Raw genomic sequence first — 17,180 nt, 5'->3', positions numbered from 1 at the left:
TGAAATTGTAAAGGAATTGTCTTCATAAGTTGCAAGGGATCCCCCTGAAGATGTGCATATAAGTAATTTGCTTTTGGAATGCAAATGCACATGGAAGGTTTTACTTGTGGAGATCCTCTTCAACTTATGATGACAATTCATCATGCATGAAAAGTATGTGAAGATAATGACATGCATAATGAAAAATGGACGTCTGCAAAATGATCTAAGTGCGGAATTTATCGTCGCACATGCGGAATTTATCATCGCATCACAGAATAGCAAATAAGTAGCAGACGACCATCGAGTTTAAGTGTTACAACTCAAGGAACCAAATGTATCAAAACGAGAGTTGTAAACACTAGGCAAAACATAAAGTAACTGCCCATATGGACCCGCTTGAAGACTATCAAACTCATATGCTTCTCCCCCTTTTTTCAGTGAGGACCAAAAAGGTTTGAAGACATGAGCATCTACTCGTTTCCATGAAGAGTAGGTGAAGCAGCAAGGTCGTCGGTGGTGTTCGACGGTGCAGAAGAACTTGGAGCAGTGTCGATGCATGCAGAAGTAGGGTGCGGTGAAGTGGCATCATCTTCGTCCTCGATCACTCTGGCATTCACAGTTGCCGCAGAGGAAGAGAACTCAGAGTTTTCAAGAGATGGAGTTCGTCGCAGCACAGTCCTTCGGGGAGGTGTGGAGTCAAACTTGAAATGTTCAGAGAAGCCATCCTCTTAAAGATCATCCTCAGAACACATAAGCGTCAGCCCTTTCCATGTACGCCGACAGGTTTCATGGGCAACAAAGGCATTCTTGGTGGAAATATTGCGAATGCGGTTGACATCCACCAAGAGGCTTTGCATTTGGCGCTTCAGCTAGTCATGATGCCTATCCTGTTTCTGATGAAGAGCAACCAGAAGCTCTCGGTCATTGAGAACACGAAATCGCTTCTTGGGCCGTTTGGCAATAGTGCTTTCAGTGGCTTCAGTGAGGGCACGATGAGGTGCACGTGTAGTACCAGCCAGAGGATAAACACGAGTGACTGCTTCAACTCCTTCAATGTTCTGAGAGAAACTTTGATGCTCAGCATTTTGAAGACTAAGAGGCTCCTTGGCAGGCTCTGGATAAATGGCTTCAACGAACATATCCACGTCAGGCAGAAAGATCAGATGATTGCGAGCAGATGGCTGATATGAGATAGCTGAGTGGAGTTTAATCAGCCGCATTATCCATGGAGCATAGAACTTCAAGCCAAAAAGATCAGATCCTGATGCAGCAAGTTGGCGGATGAAGAAGTCTTGTGCGTTGAAGCATTTGCCGTGAAGAATATAGAAGACCAAAGTCTTCATTGCACCTTCCAGCTTTGCATGTGGAAAATGTCCTTTGATGGGCCAGAGAGTTCGCCTTATAATGTGATAGATAGTCCGTGGCATATCCTCAAGGTCTTCAACAAAGAACTCCTTAGGATATGCAGCATCTGGAGACAAAGGCTTCATCATACTGAGCATCTGACTCATGTTCGGTTCAGACTTCTGAAAGATGCTCTCCATAGCTTCATTGTGAAGCTGACAGCCAGGTTCATAGAGATCTCCAGGAGTGGGCAGACCAGTGAGCTCAATGATATCAAAGGCTTTGGCTTCGTGATGAACATTTCCAGTCATCCACTCAAGGACCCAAGTCTTCGGATCTCTGTTGTAGCCTCGTATGTGAAGAGTGGCATAAAATTGGAGCAGCAACTCTTCGTCCCAGTGCTCTTGGTCGGTGACGAAGGGCAACAATCCAACCTCTTTGAAGCAATCCAGAGCTTCTTCCAAGCAGGGCAGACCATTTATTGCTTCGGTGTCAAGACGCATATGAGGGAAGATGCTACCTTGATTGTACAGAATGCATGAGTAATAACTTCGCTGCGGATAGCTCTAGAACCAATCAAAAGATATTCTTTCCGTTGAGTAGGGGTTCTTGGAGCTATTGAAGAAGGTGTTGTCTGCTTTGAAGCCGTTGACATTAAAGGATCCAGGTGCTGATGTAGGACCTGGAAATCTGGGCAACCTTGGCATTGACTTCTGTACCTCAGGCCTATGCTCAATATGATAGTCAAACTGAGGACCAGCAGCAGGCGCAGGAACAGGAGCAGTAGCATCATTGGCTTCGCTGAATTCTGGTTCATGGGTTGGTGTAGGCTCCACATTTGCTTCAGCCATGACAACGTCAGTGGCTTCATTCGTGTTGGTGGTGGCAGCCTCAAGATTTTCTACCTCCACTTGATGAGCTGGAGGGTCGGGCACAGACACATTCTCCTCGAGAACAACTTCTTCAGTGGTTGGGGGAGTAGGGGCATGTTCTTCTTCTTGGGTGTCGTCGGCTGATGCAGCCGAAATGTCTTCAGCAGCTTTAGCCTCAGACTCGGAGACTTGAGACCTTGGTCATTTGCGAAGCCTGCGTAACACTGGCGACGCCGTTGGAGATGGAGTTGGCTGGGCCTCAAAGTCATCTTCTTCTTCTTGCCGGGGTGGTGTGACTTATTGTTGTGGGTGATCAGCCCATGATGCATCCTGAGCAATTGGCGTCAGAGGACGACCAATGCTGATGAGTTCGCTGTGCGTAAGCACAGGTGATGATACCTGTTGGTGCTCGATCAGAGGAAGAACTACATCATCGTCAACATTGTCATGGTGACTAATGTCTTCAGCAGCGGTGGGATCAGCTGCTGGAATGTCTTCAGCTTCATGAGCCTCTGTGGAAGCAGGCTCATGGACAGTCAGTTGGCGCTCTTGATGTTCAGCGGCAGGGCAAACCATGGAGATAGGTCCAACAACTAAGGGCTCTGTGGGAGCAGCCCGATCCTTCTTGGTCTTGCGCTTCTTCTTGGAGGGAGCAGCAACAGAGGCTTCAGGATGTTTCCTCTTTCTGGCTTCAGCCTCAGCAGTCCTCGTCTTCTTCAATTCTGAAGCGGTTGACCTGGCCTTTGGCTTCGAGCCAGTCATGCTGGCTGGGAAGACAATGGGATGTGCTTCCTGCCTTGGTGCGTCGGGTGCGTCCACATCGGGCTTCTTCTTCTTCTTTGCAGCCATCCTGGGGTCGATGCCAGGGCGACCAAGGGCCTTGCGCTTCTCAGCCTCATTGTAGGCTTGCACACACTTGTCAGCCAGGCTCTTCATGCACTCACGAGAACCTTGAGCTTCTTCATGCTTCTTGAGAAAGGCTTCTTTGAGCTCGTGCAGCATGATCTTGAAGTTCTTGACCTCTTGCATGCTTAGCTTGGCCATATGCTTCTTAAACTGATCTTTCTCAAAGTCGATCTTCTGCTTCAGTTCAACGATGCGCTGGGCTATAGCTAGCTCTGAAGCAATGGCGCCATGGAAGGCAACACTGAGGCCAATCGGAAGTTGCAGATCTTCAAAGCTAAGGTTGGGTGTGTCAAACCACTCATCAATGAAGTTATGGATGATTGCCACATCAAAGAGAGGCAAATTACTGAAGATTTCTACTTCTTCTTTGCTCTTGATCAGTTGCTCAAGAGCGTCATCTGCAAGATCTTCATCGCTGGACAAATCAATAGTGTCGTTGCGCAGAATTGCAGCAGTAGTCAGTTCTTGGCTGCTGTGTTGCAGAGGCATCTTGACTTTCGAGGGCTTGGAGATGCGTGACAAATCTTCCGACTACACACTGTCTTCAGGAGGTGCAGTAGCCAGTGGCTTCGCCCGTGATATTTTTGGTGCTGAGGCAGGCTTTGAAGCTTTAGGTTGCTTCATTTTCTTTGGCTTCGGCGATGCAGGCGCATCATCAGATTCAGCGTCTTCTGCAGGCTCATCCACGGCTGTCCCTTGAACCATGATATGAGTGATGAGACCTTCCAGGTTGTAGAAAGGCCCAACAAGATTGGGTTCAGCTTCGCGGGTGCCATCGGCACGGGGAGCAGAGGGACCAGGGTTGAAGTCTAGTCCCAATGACGTCTTGTTCTGCTTCGCCGAATTCTGGGCAAACTGGAAGTTGCGGTTGAACAAATTGTCGTCACGACACCATAGCTGTGACGATGGGTCAGCATCCGCAGGCTGTGGTCCACGGACCATGCAGGGATAGAAGCCTTGTTCAATGGCTTCATCTCTGGAGCTGGGTTGAAGATTTCTGTATAGGATGTCTCCCCATGGTCGCTTGATGGCATTCTTCTCAGCATATTCCTTGGTCACAAACCTTTACTTAAACCACTGTTCTGCCCAATATCATCGAATCCATTGGATTCGTGTCTTGTGCTAATTGTAATCCTCTTCTGGATCTGTCTTGTACAGCTCTGAGAGGTCATCGGGCAGATCTCTTGATGTTTCACCTCGACGCTTTCTGCCACCCTTCCTTGCTGATTTCTCCGCAGCCATGAACTTTAAATTGAATGGCTTCAATACGTTCAAAGGCTTCAAAGGCTTTCGCTTGCTGGACAAACAGGAACTAGCTTCGGGAGAATTTATATGATGCTATAAGAATTCCGCAAATGAATGCAGACTATGAGAACCAAGGGATTCTCCCACGGACATGTACCTGTGACAGCATTAAGGTGCGAGGGAAGGGGAAGTGGTCATATGCATTCTCAGAAGATTTTGAAGATAAATCAGTTTAGAAGACATTGACCTCATCGTGCAAAGACATTCACTCATAGATAAGGAGTTGGTTCCAGATTTGTACGAATCCATGGATCAGTACAAGTGAGGAATCTAACTACTTTGTGAAGCATAAGTGAACATACTAGGCATATTATGAGATGCAGTATGAAATAGATCCAACTTGTGTGAACAGAAACTGCTTGTGGTAGAAAGTGACGAATCTATAGGATCAAAGGGGCCGTAAAAGGGAAGTTTTATTTACCACACAAAGAACTGCTAGACGGAGTGGAAGAGGAGGCCGAGCAGTTCGATCGTCCGTGCCCTAACTTGGCGACGGAGGACACCTACGGCGACGGCGGAGAAGATGATGTCCGCGGCCGGCGTGAAGACGGCGTCGGACAGGTCGCGGCAGCTAAGCGCGTGAAGACGGCGTCGGAGAGGTCGCGGCAGCTAAGCGCTTCGTCACCGGAGTCGTCGAGGGCTAGCGGTGGCGCTAGGGTTTGTGCGAGAGTGGAAGAAAGAATAATGACTGTGGTGAGGCGTGTATTTATAGGGACAGGGACGGCACAACGTTATTACACAGGTGCCCCTGGCGATTCACATCTGAAGAACACGTGGCCATCATGCAACATATCAGAGGTTGTTCCACGTTCCCACGCATGCCTGGATTGTCGGGTGGTCGTTCCCACTTCTCCGGGTTTCAGGTGAAGGAATTAGCATTGAAAGCGGACTTAATGTTTGTCTCTGTATCTTCTGCTGAGAAGGACGCAGAGAAGACATTTGACAGTTTCAAGAGAATGCATATGATTTGGAGAGATAGAGTTTGAGATAGAAAGCATAGAGAGGTTAGGGTCCGATCACATTCACTTAGTTCAAAAGATTCAACAAGAAGACATAGCTATAAGTGAATGCTGTAGAGGACAGAACACTAGTATATATAATCAACATAAGTGAAGATAATCATGAAGACAGTTGAGATTGAAGCCAAACCAAATGTGAAGATATAGCAAATGCAACGCCATGGGTAAAACACTTCAAACAGAGAATTTTGGTGGTGGCGTTACCCACCGTATAGGGACAGAAGAATTTGGTGGTGGAGTTACCCACCGTATAGGAAGTATTAGACCCAGACACGGCGCACAATTATCGTGGCGCTCCGAAGTCAAATTCCACATTAATGTATTCACACTTAGAATGTATGTCTTCATTGATTGAAGATATACTTTACTTCGTGTGTTTCACACCTAAGTCATCAATATGCATAAGTGTAAGGATGTGTGCCTGATCACAGGACATTTGAGGATTCCAAGATATTTAGCTCACATCGTAACTTGCAAAATCTCCTCTCATCCAAGGGCTTGGTGAAGATATCTGCCAATTGCTCTTCAGTGTTGACGTGTATGATATCAATATCTTCCTTCACAACATGATCTCTGAGAAAGTGATGACGAATTTCAATGTGCTTTGTCTTCAAGTGCTGAACTGGGTTGTTGGCAATCTTGATGGCGCTTTCGTTGTCGCAGTAGAGTGGCACTTGCTTCAGATGAATGCCATAGTCTTTGAGTGTTTTCTTCATCCACAGAAGCTGAGCGCAGCAAGATCCAGCAGCAATGTATTCAGATTCAGCTGTGGAGAGAGATACACAGTTCTGCTTCTTTGAAGACCAACATACAAATGATCGTCCAAGAAAATGACATGTGCCTGATGTAGACTTGCGATCCACCTTGTCACCCGCATAATCAGCATCCGAGAATCCAACCAGATCAAACTCAGAGCCCTTTGGATACCATAATCCTAGAGTTGGGGTGTAAGCCAAATATCGAAGAATTCGCTTCACAGCTAAGTGATGCGATTCCTTTGGTGCCGCTTGGAATCGAGCACACATGCAAACACTAAGCATAATATCTGGCCTAGATGCACATAGATAAAGTAAAGAACCAATCATGGAGCGGTATACCTTTTGATCGAACTCTTTACCATTGTCGTCGTGACCCAGATGATGTTTGGCTGGCATTGGCTTCGTGAAGCCTTTGCAGTCTTGCATACCAAACTTCTTCAGGCAATCTTTGAGATAATTCTCTTAAGATATAAAGATGCCATTGCGTTGCTAACGTATTTGAAGACCAAGGAAGAACTTTAGCTCACCCATCATGGACATCTGATACTGCTCTTGCATCATATATCCAAACTCTTCACTGTATTTCTGATTGGTGCAGCCGAAGATAATGTCATCCACATATATTTGGCACACAAACAGTTCACCATCATATGTCTTCGTGAAGAGAGTGGGGTCGAGGGAACCAGATTTGAAGCCTTTGCTCTTCAGGAAGTCTTTGAGTGTGTCATACCAAGCCCGAGGGGCTTGTTTGAGGCCATACAGTGCCTTGTTGAGCTTGTACACCATGTCAGGATGTTTTGGATCTTCAAAGCCAGGCGGTTGTGCAACATATACTTCTTCTTCAATCTTGCTATTGAGAAAAGCGCTCTTCACATCCATTTGATATATAAGTATGTTATGATGATTTGCATAGGCCAGCAGTATGCGTATGGCTTCAAGTCTAGCTACAGGAGCAAATGTTTCATCGAAGTCAATCCCTTCAACTTGAGTGTATCCTTGAGCAACGAGACGAGCTTTGTTTCTGACAACTTGACCATGCTCATCTTGCTTGTTGTGATATCTCCATTTGGTGCCTATTATATTGTGCTTCCGACGATCAGGGCACTTAACCAGTTCCCATACATTATTCAGCTCAAATTGTTGAAGCTCTTCTTGCATAGCTTGAATCCATTCAGGTTCCATGAAGGCTTCTTCAACTTTCTTGGGTTCTGTTATTGAGACGAATGCGAAGTGTCCACAGAAATTTGCTAGTTGTGTTGCCCTTGAACGAGTGAGTGGACCTGGTGCATTGATGCTATCAATTATTCTCTCAATCTGCACTTCATTTGCAACACGAGGATGTATAGGACAAAGATTTTTCTCTTGTTGATCACTGTCATTGTTAGAGGGATTGTCTTCTGGCTAAGCATTGTCTTCACGTTGATCAGGTGCGGAGATGATAAGTTCTTCTTCAGGTTGAGCTTCAGAAGGTATGATTTCTCCAGTTCCCGTAAGTTTGATTGATTCACTGGATGGAACTTCATCTAGCACATTTGGCAGGTGCTCTCCTTGTGAGACGTTAATCTCATCGAACCGCACATCCACTGTTGCAACCACTTTATAATGAAAGAGATTGAAGACTCTGTAGGAGTGCGAATCCTTTCCATATCCAAGCATAAAACCCTCATGTGCTTTTGGTGCAAATTTTGAAGTGTGATGTGGATCCTTGATCCAGCACCTGGCGCCAAATACTCTAAGGTAACTGACATTTGGCTTCTTGCCAGTAAGGAGCTCATAGGATGTCTTGTTCAGAAGCTTGTGAAGATAAACACGGTTGATGATATGGCATGCAGTGTCAATGGCTTCAGGCCAGAATTTTCTTGGAGTCTTGTATTCATCAAGCATCGTCCGAGCCATCTCAATAAGTGTTCTGTTCTTGCGTTCGACGACGCCATTCTGCTGTGGCGTGTACGGAGCTGAGAATTCATGTGTGATGCCCAAAGTATCAAGATATGTATCTAGGCCAGTGTTCTTGAATTCAGTGCCATTGTCACTTCTAATGTGCTTTATCTTGGCGCCATAGTTGTTGATTGCTCGATTGGCGAAGCGTCTGAAGACATCCTTCACTTCAGTCTTGTAAAGGATTATATGTACCCAAGTATATCTTGAATAATCATCAACAATGACAAAGCCATAGAGAAAAGCAGTAGTAGTAAGAGTTGAGTAATGACTGGGACCGAAAAGGTCCATGTGTAGCAGTTCGAAGGGTTGAGTCATTGTCATGATTGTCTTCGAGGGATGCTTGGCCCTCGTCATCTTTCTTGCTTCACTAGCACCACATAAGTGATCCTTCTTGAACTTGACGCCCTCGATGCCTATGACATGCTTCTTCCTTGCAAGGGTGTGGAGGTTCCTCATGCCAGCATGCCCTAGCCTTCGATGCCAGAGCCAGCATTCATAAGCTTTTGCTAGAATACATACGGCAAGTTGTGGTCCTGCTGAGAAATCTACCACGTACAAATCATCTCTCCGATACCCTTCAAACACTAGAGACTTGTCAGATTCCATTAGTACAAGGCAACGATATTTTCCAAACATCAAAATCATGTTTAAATCGCAAAGCATTGAGACAGACATTAAGATGAAACCAAGGGATTCAACAAGCATGACTTTATCGATGTGTTGATCCTTTGAGATTGCAACTCTAACTAGACCCAATACCTTGCTTTTACCAGTGTCAGCAAATGTGATGTGACTTTTGTCAGATGGACGTAAAGTTGAGTCCATGAGAAGGCTTCTCTTGCCATTCATGTGATTTGTACACCCACTATAAATAATCCATTCTGAAGTAGCTGGTGTCGTACCCTATAGTGCAGTTAGGGGGATAGGCTTCCCGAAGAGAATTGTGAAGCAAAAACATTTGACGAGCCAGTGGATTATTAAAGCTTAGATCAAGATTAGGACTGATAGGGCAAGTTGCAAGCGATTCAGAAACAAAGTACATAGTAAGACCATTTGGGCATTTGATCTTGCGCCCTACAAGATGTTTAAGGTACCCAGCAATAGTGTTAGATGATTTTGGTTTTCGGCTGGAGACCTTTCCCTGCAAAAGAGAGTTAAGCTTTCTTAGCCACCCACATCTTCAGGGGTGGCTTCGAAGCAATAAGTCTAAGTGCAGCATCTGAGAACTTTGGCTTTGGAGCCCTAGCAAAAAGTCTTGCAGGTGGACAATAGTACTCATAAGAATAAGCAGAATAGTTCTTGGTCTTATGAACATGGCGGTTTGATGGACCGCGCTCATATTCATAGGCCTGAGTATGGCTTCCCTGCAAAACATTTGCGTTAGTGTGACTCTGGTGAGTCCTCTGTCTGTATGAAGCCTTTGGACCGTATGAAGCCTGTGGTCTGGGGTTTTTCTTCTTCACCTATGGTGTCATGATGACATTCACAGGAAGATTCTCCAAATACCTTTTCGGCACCCAGATCTTCTTCATAGGCGGTCATTCCTGCAGTTAGTACCAATGTACCTCGCAAACACTTCACCATTCTGATTTTTAAACAGTTTATAGTTTGCATCAAAGGATTCATTAATAACAATGGGGTTAGCACAAGTGAAGCCAGATAGGGTGGATGGATCCGCTGAAGGTTCCTTTGCAGCAACCCATGTGGTTTTGGGGTACTGCTCAGGTTTCCAGTAAGAGCCATCAGCATTCATTTTCCTTTCGAACCTGACACCCTCTTTCCTAGGGTTTTGGTTCAGGATCTGCCTTTTGAGGACATCACATAGTGTTTGATGCCCTTTGAGACTTTTGTACATCCCTGTTTCAAGCAGTGTCTTCAACCTAGCATTCTCATCAGCAATAGCAGTGGTGTCCTCAGTAGAGGGGTTAGTTACCACATCAACAGTTGAAGACAGTGCAAAAGTGGCAGCAATAGAACAATTAGCAACAGAAGTAGAGTTATCACGCTCAAGGCATTTAAGACATGGTGGTTCAAATCCTTCCTAAGCTGAACTGATCTGTTCGGCGCGAAGTGACTCGTTTTCCTTTTGAAGACCTTCATGAGTCGTTCTTAATTTCTCGAGTTCTTCATGAGTTGTTGAGAGCGTTTCATGATGACTTTCAAGTTCCTCATACTTAATATGAAGATTTTTTATGTCTTCAATTAAGGACTGAGATCGAGTCATTTCAGCGTCCAACAGGTCATTGCTTTTTTCTAACAGTTTTTGAATATGTTCCATAGCTTTCTATTGCTTAGTGACAAGGGAAGCAAGTTCTGCATTGCTGGCTCCAAATTCATCACCAGATTCATCATAGGTAGGCATGGTGGCTGTTTTGAGGAAGATATAAGGTGGCTTATGCATGAAAGAGCATATCATATCACGGGGTTTGGATCCACCAGCGAAGTTTGCACCACATCTCAGGGTGAGAAAGGGCAATGCACGATACCGAAGAGGCTAGCAAAATGTGGAAGGGTGAGAGTACGTATAATCACTACTAGGGAAAACCTTATGCACAGAATCTTAGGAGCGGCATGGGACAGGAAGGGGTGCTACTTCTAGTAGTAGCACGGCATGAAAACATGCTTTGCTGCTACGAACTTAGCAGTAGCGCGGCTCGATGGAACCGCCCTGCTACTAAAATTGACCGACCGTTCCCGCCACGCTAAGTTTAGCAGTAGAACGCCCGCTCTAACCGTGCTACTGCTAATGTAATAGTAGTAGCATGCTTTTTTTAGGTTGCTACTGCTAATTTTGAAACTGGACACATGGCGGGCCCCACTTAGCAGTAGCGCGCGTGCCGGAAGAGCGCTACTGCTATCTTATTAGCAGCAACGCGTTTTACAATCAGCGCTACTGCTAATCCGCAGGCATACCACCTTTCCCCTCCCCTCCTCTCTTCCTCACTTTTGCCTAGCTGCCACCTTCTCTCTCCCTCACTTTTGCTTTTCCTCAATACTTCTCCCCCATTAGTCTCGTTCTTCTACCTATCTTTCTCTCTCTTTCTTACTCCTAGCTAACTACACCACCTCCATTAATGCATCTCCTTTCCCTTTTTCCTTCCCCCTCCACTAATTGAACTTGTCTCCTCCCAAACTAGCTAGCTAGGTAGATCTAGCTAGCATTTAGTGAAGTGACCAGTGTACCTCCATAACTAGATCAATAGCCTCCATTTAGTGAAGTGACATATGTGTATGTGTGCAATATGACATATTCAGCCGATATGATGGAAATTGTGTGTGTGTGGCATGAGTTGCTGCCGAATTGTGCTTGTGAGTTGCCTATGTTTTGCCGAAATGTCGATTTATTTCTGTTTCGGCGAATTCAGGGAAAACTCTATATGTTCTATTTTTAGGGAAGGTCATGTCGAATTTTTGAATGACTTTGATGCATTCATGCATTTTAATAATCAATTTGTTTATTATTACCGTGCAGGCGTTCATGATGGTCAGTGGAACGGTGGTGGACAGGTGGTAGCGGTCGGTGGTGTAGGACATGAACGAAAATAACCTGACTGGGGTTTTATGTCCATGTCAAAGATGCAAAGGAGGAGTATGGCTCGACCCCTATGATGTGATGGAGCACCTTCTCATGACTGGTTTCATGGATGGCTATACTCGGTGGATAATTGAAGATGAGGTTGATGATGTTGAGCATGCCGACGTGGCAGGCAATGACGACATGGGGCAAGACGAAGAGATGATCGACAATGGCGGCGGAGAAGGGGTCAGACATGGCGGCGGAGAGAACGTGTGTCGGCGTTCTGGGAATGGGGGTCCCCAGACTTGCCTGCCTGCGGCCTGCGGCGTGGCTCAAGTGAAGGCCCGACACGGCCCATCTTCATCAACACAAGACTCAAGACCCTCGCGAGGGGCCAAGCCTCGCGAGGCGGACAACACGGCGCATCCTCAGGAGAAGCCTCATCAGGCTGGCTCGCGAGGAGGAGGAGACATCAAGGCGGGGTACCTCGCGAGGTGCCCATGACGTGAGCCATGACGACTAGGGGCGCCAGGCAGGCGCCAGCGCGCGCAGCGTCCTTCTTTCCTCTTTGGTGCAAAGGGGACAAGCGCAGCCACGGAGTACCGAGGCATCAGGCAAAGGTTGCCATTCCGGTGCCACGAGACCAGGACCAGCGGACTACGCGACGGAGGTCACCATGGAGCCCAGCGCGGCGTCATCACCAGATCCTTTGGCAGGCGAAGACTGCTTTTGTCAGGATAGATGTACTCGCTACCCCCCTTCAAATTAGCCCGCCATTGTTCGATCCCTTCCCGCTCAATATTTGGGAAGAGGACCAGGGCCTCTATAAATAGGACTAGCCACCCACATGGCAAGGGGTTCGGGGAGTTCTCAGTCATAGAAAGAGAGAGAGAGAGAGAAAGGGAGACTGAACTCCACCTAGCAGTTCATCGCCCCAGCCAAGAACAGACCCTCGCGAGGCTGTTCTTCCCTGTATTGTTCATCATCACCAGCCCCAGGAGGCAATCCACAAACCACACACTGGAGTAGGGTATTACACCACATCGGTGGCCCGAACCAGTATAAATCTTGTGTCTCTCGTGCATTTCTTTCAGTAGTTCAGATCCTTGTGAGACGGAAAGGTTAAAGGCGTAATCTCCGCGCGCACCCCAGTGTTCGAACCTCAAGGGTCTGCCGGAACCCGAAATCCGACATTTGGCGCGCCAGGTAGGGGTGCGCCGGAATTCGTCTTCCACCGCTTCGTTCTCCTCCGACCGCCGCGTCCATGTCTGGCGCTCGCCGGGACCACGCCGAGCGTCCGTCAGCCGTCGCTTTCCGCGTTGCCCAGACGGCCCTCGCCAGTGGGCGCCCACGTCGTTCCCCGTCGGCCACCATCGACACCACCACCAGCCCGGTAGGAAACAAGCGGCGGGCGCCACCGCAGCATCCGCCCGCGCGAAGGTGTGGCCGCACCACAGCGTCGACACCTACGGTCGTTGCGGCCCTCCTTGGAGGCTCGCCGGCGCCGCCCACAAGTCGCCACGTCAAGCCTTTTGCCCGCCGGGTCAATGCCGTTTCCACGCGGCAGGGGCTCCCCCGGGTCGGGCGGCGCGTGAGGACAGCCTGACCTTCAGCTCGGAGGACCACCCCGCCAACCCGGTAGGCTCGGGCGCACTCCCCCTGTTGTGCACCCCCACTATCTGCCAGGTGGCCATCACCAGGACCCTCGTCGACGGCGGTGCGGTCCTCAGCGTGCTTTTGGTCGAAACTTTCAGCCTCCTCTGCATACCTCGAGAGCGGCTGCGACCCAGTCGATCTTTTTCCGGTGTCGGGGGCAGATCGTCCGACTCCCTGGGGCAGATCCGGCTCCCGGTGACCTTTGGCACCTACGACAACTTCCGCACAGAGATGGTCGACTTTGACATCGCCCCCGTCGGCCTCCCTTACAACTCCATCCTCGGTTACCCGGCGCTGGCTCAGTTCATGGACGCCACGCACCCGGCATACAACCTCATGAAGATGCCCGGGAGCAGCGGTACCCTCGCCGTGCACGGGGACACCGGGAACGCCCTGCAAGTGCTCGAGCTCGCCTTCAAGGCGGCGACGTCAGCACGGCCCGTCGACGCGGAGGCCCCTGAGCCCAAGGGGGCTGCGCCCGCCAAGAAGAAGCAGCTGTTCACCCAGGACAAGGCAGAAACCAAGCAGATACCAGTCGACGAGGATGGGTCTTCTAGTGCCACTTTCACCATAGGCGCCAACCTTGAGCCTGAGCAGGAGGAGGACTTGGTCAAGTTCCTGCGCGCGAACAAGAAGGTATTTGCTTGGGAGCCAGATCAGCTGGTGGGGATCCCCAGGAGCGTCATCGAGCACCACCTCAACGTGTGCCCAAATGTGCGCCCGGTGAAGCAGAAGGCCAGGCGGCAGTCCACGGAGAAGCAGGCCTTCATTGCCCAAGAGACCCGCAAGCTCGAGGCTGCCGGGGTCATTCATGAGGTCTGGTACCCAGATTGGTTGGCCAACCCTGTCGTTGTGCCCAAGAAGGGGGGGAAAGAACGCATGTGTGTCGACTTCACCAACCTCAACAAGGCATGCCCGCAAGATCCGTTCCCGCTTCCACGCATCGACCAGATTGTCGATTCCACTGCGGAATGCGACCTGCTATGCTTCCTGGACGCCCTCTTCGGGTATCACCAGATCAAGATGGCCGTGGAAGACGTTGAGAAGACCGCCTTCCTGACCCCGTGCGGGGTATATTGCTATACGTGCATGCCGTTCGGGCTGCATAACGCAGGGGCAACCTTTCAGCGGCTGATGCACATCACCTTGGGCCAGCAACTCAGAAAGAATGTCGAAGCCTACGTTGACGACATTGTAGTAAAATCTCGGGAGGCCAAGACCCTGATACAAGACCTGGAGGAGATCTTCACGAGCCTCGACGCAGTAAACCTGCGGCTCAACCCAGAGAAATGTGTGTTTGGCGTCCCCTCGGGCAAGCTCTTGGGATTCCTCGTGTCCCATTGTGGCATCGAGGCCAACCCCGAGAAGGTCAAGGCTGTCGAGGACATGAGTCCACCAAAGACCCTCAGAGAAATGCAGAAGCTCACTGGGCGCGTGACCGCGCTGGGGCGCTTCATCTCCAAACTAGGGGAGCGAGCGCTGCCTTTCTTCCAGCTGATGAAGAAAAAGGGGCCCTTTGAATGGACTGAAGAGGCAGATAAGGCGTTTCAAGACCTGAAGAGGTACCTGACCACTCCCCCAGTCATGGTGGCTCCGCGCCCTCAGGAGCCCCTGCTGCTGTACCTCGCTGCCACACCCTACTCCGCCAGCGTGGCCTTGGTGGAGGTTAGGGAGGAGCGCTAAATCAAGACCGCAGCGGCAGCACGAGGCAGGACAAAACGGGAACAAGGAAAGCCTGCAGAAGCCACAGCCGCAGCTGAGGAGGGGCAGCTGCCGAGGAATGCACTGGAGGCAGGAGAGGCAGCCCGACCGAATGATCCACCTCCAGGGGCCACGTCGCCTCGTGAGGCGCCCTTACCTCCCGATGGTGCAGCAACCCCAGATGCTCCCAGCCTTGTTGAGCACCGAGTTTACTTCGTTAGCACGATGCTGCGGGACGCGAGGGCGCGGTACCCAATGCCTCAGAAGCTCCTCCTAGCACTACTGGTGGCCACGCGCAAGCTGCGTCACTACTTCCAGGCTCATCCCATCAACGTCGTCTCATCATACCCCCTGGAGAGAGTGCTTAGGAGCCCTAACTCAGCCGGAAGAGTCGCCGAGTGGAACATAGAGCTGCAGGCGTTTCAGCTCGAGTTCAGCACAACAGGGTCATCAAAGGAGCAGCGTTGGCGGATTTTGTGGCGGAATGGGCGGAGGCACCAGGCCTCGGGGCCGGCGAGGATCGGTCCCTCTCCCCCGGAAGCGAGGCGCCGGACGGCTGGGTCATGCACTTCGACGGGGCGTTCTCCAGGCATGGCGCTGGGGCTGGGGCGGTGCTCATATCGCCCACTCAGGACAAGCTCTACTACGCTGTGCAGCTCTGTTTCCAGCACGGCGAAAAGGTCTCCAACAACATAGCGGAGTATGAAGGTTTGATAGCTGGCTTGAAGGCCGCTGCTGCCCTGGGGGTGAAACGCCTGACCATCAAGGGCGATTCGCAGCTCCTCGTCAATTTCTCCAACAAGGTGTACGAGCCGAAGGACGAGCACATGGAGGCCTACCATGCGGAGGTCCGCAGGATGGAGAAGCAGTTTTGGGGGCTGGAGTTACAGCATGTACCCCGTGGCACCAATCAGGAGGCCGACGACATCGCCAAACGGGCGTCCAGGAGGAGCGGCTCTTCAAGCCTTCAGCCCAGCCGTTACTTTCAAACACGGCTCCGCCTCGGGAGGAGCTCCCCCCGCCACCTGCCTCGGGAGCCCCGGTCTATGGCTCGGCCTCGGGGGCTCGACAGCTCCTGACGATGGAACCTCAGGAGGGGTGCTGGATCACGGAGCTCCGGAGTTACTTAACGCAAGGGACCTTGCCGGAGAAGGAGGAGGAAGCGGAGCGTGTGGCACGGCAGGCCACGGCATATTGCATCAGGGATGGAGAGCTCTAACGGAAGCGACCAAACGATGTATGCCTGCGTTGCATCTCCAGGGAGCAAGGGAAGGAACTGCTGGAAGATATACACGGCGGGGACTATGGACAGCATTCATCATCACGGGCCCTCGTCGGCAAGGCGTTCCGTAGCGGGTTTTATTGGCCAACCGCACTCAATGACGCCGTCGAACTGGTGAAAGCTTGTGAGGCCTGCCAGTTCCACGCCAAGCAAATCCATCAGCCGGCGGGAGGCCTGCAGACCATACCCCTCTCGTGGCCGTTCACGGTCTGGGGGCTGGACATCCTAGGCCCGTTCCCTCGGGCACCAGGGGGATACCGCTTCCTCTACGTCACCGTGGACAAGTTCACCAAGTGGGCTGAAGTAGAGGCCGTCCGCACCATCCCCGCAGGTTCCGCGGTCAAGTTCGTCAGGGGCATCGTGAGCCGGTTCAGGGTGCCGAACCGCATCATCACAGACAACGGTTCGCAGTTCACCAGTAAACTCTTCAAAACATACTGTGCTAACCTTGGAATGCAGATATGCTACGCTTCCGTGGAGCACCCTCGAAGCAACGGCCAGGCTGAGCGAGCCAACGCAGAGGTCCTGAGGGGCCTCAAGACCAGGACGTTCAAGAAGAAGCTGGAGGCCTGCGGCAGAGGTTGGTACGACGAGCTTCCGTCCGTGCTGTGGTCGATCCGCACCACCGCGACCAAGCCAACTGGGGAGACCCCGTTCTTCCTGGTCTACGGAGCGGAAGCAGTCCTCCCTCACGAGGTCAGATGCCGCTCCGTGCGGGTCTTGGCGTTCGACGAGGCGCATCAGGACACCATGAGGGGGGTGGACCTCGTGTTGGGGGAGGAACGTCGCCGGGAGGCCGCACTGCGAGCAGCGAGGTATCAGCAAGCGCTGCGGCGATATCACTGCCGCAACATCCGCCCCAGGACTCTCGAGGTAGGAGACCTCGTGCTCAGGCGG

The sequence above is a fragment of the Triticum urartu genome, chromosome 3, assembly GCF_003073215.2.
Source record: "Triticum urartu cultivar G1812 chromosome 3, Tu2.1, whole genome shotgun sequence".
NCBI classification, from domain to species: Eukaryota; Viridiplantae; Streptophyta; class Magnoliopsida; order Poales; family Poaceae; genus Triticum; species Triticum urartu.
The sequence above is the reverse complement of the archived record's forward strand: the minus strand, read 5'-3'. Positions refer to the sequence as shown.